Below are 1,373 nucleotides of genomic sequence, written 5' to 3' on the forward strand. Positions count from 1 at the left end.
GAAGGAAGGAAGGAAGGAAGGAAGGAAGGAAGGAAGGAAGGAAGGAAGGAAGGAAGGAAGGAAGGAAACAGTTAAGTTTTTGTCTTTGAAGATCCTGGCTTTGTTGCCTATTCCATCACTGTCTAGAAACATTCAACTTTCCCAATTCCCTAGAAGATTATTCCAGACCTTCTCATATTTACTGAAATCCACAACAACTCTACCACTCTCCTCAACACCCTCCCTACCAGCTGATGACATTACTTCCTACTTCACTCAGAAGTGACCTTCCACAGACTCCCACAGCATATCTCCTACTTTTCCTCCTATTAACAGATCAACTTCTCATGTTCCTGTCTAAAAACACACCCTCCACATGGATACCAGATCCCATTCACTCTTATCTGTTCCAGGACTTCACTCCTGAATTCTCTTTTCTATATCATCCATTTTTCATTCTCCACTCAACCCTTCCCATTAGCATACTAACATGTAAGTCCTTTACTCATCTTAGAAAAGTAAAACTCTTCTTGACCCTACTTCTCCCACCAACTTACACCTGGTTCCTTTGCTCCTCTTTGTAGCAAATCTCCTTAAAAGTTACCTATGCTGTCTCTCATTCCTCTCATCTCATTATTTCTTAAAGCCACTGCAATCCACCACCACTCCACTCCATTGAAACTGTTCTTATCAAAGTCACCTATGACCACATTGTTAATTTGATCAGTTCTCAGTCCTCTTCTTACTTGACTGATTAGCAGAATTTCATGTAGTTCCTCACTATTTTCTTCCTTAAGCCACTCTCTTCACTCAGCTGCCAGGACACCCACTCTCTGTATTTGTCTTCCAGATCACCAGTGACTTCTCTGTGTCCTTTTCTGGATTTTGCTCTTTTCTACGAGCCCCTAATGTTGGAACACCCCAGGGTTCAGCCCTTGCCCTCTTCTTTTCTCTATCTACCTATACTATCTTGATGATCTCATTGAGACTCCTGGCTTTAAATAGCATCTACATTCTACTAACTCTCAAATGTATATTTTAAACCTGGAATTGCCTTGCAAACACCAGACTCATATATCCAGGACTGTTCAGCATGTCCACTCAGCATATCAAACTCAGTGTGGTCAAATCTGAAGTTGACCCTTCCTACACTCCAATATCTGTTATGCTTGTAGCCTTCCTCATCGTTGTCAACAGTAATTGCATCCTGCCAATTGCTCAGGCCAAAAACCTTGGTGTTATCTTTAACTTCACTCTTTCCCTCATTCCATACATCCAATGTATGAGCAAATCATTTTTGGGTCTAGCTTTAAAATAGATCCAGTATTAGCCATTTCTCACCACCTCCACTCATATCACTCAGGCACAAATAACGATCATTCCTTTTTTTTTTT

Source organism: Hipposideros armiger, unplaced genomic scaffold (genome assembly GCF_001890085.2).
Source record: "Hipposideros armiger isolate ML-2016 unplaced genomic scaffold, ASM189008v1 scaffold_73, whole genome shotgun sequence".
NCBI classification, from domain to species: Eukaryota; Metazoa; Chordata; class Mammalia; order Chiroptera; family Hipposideridae; genus Hipposideros; species Hipposideros armiger.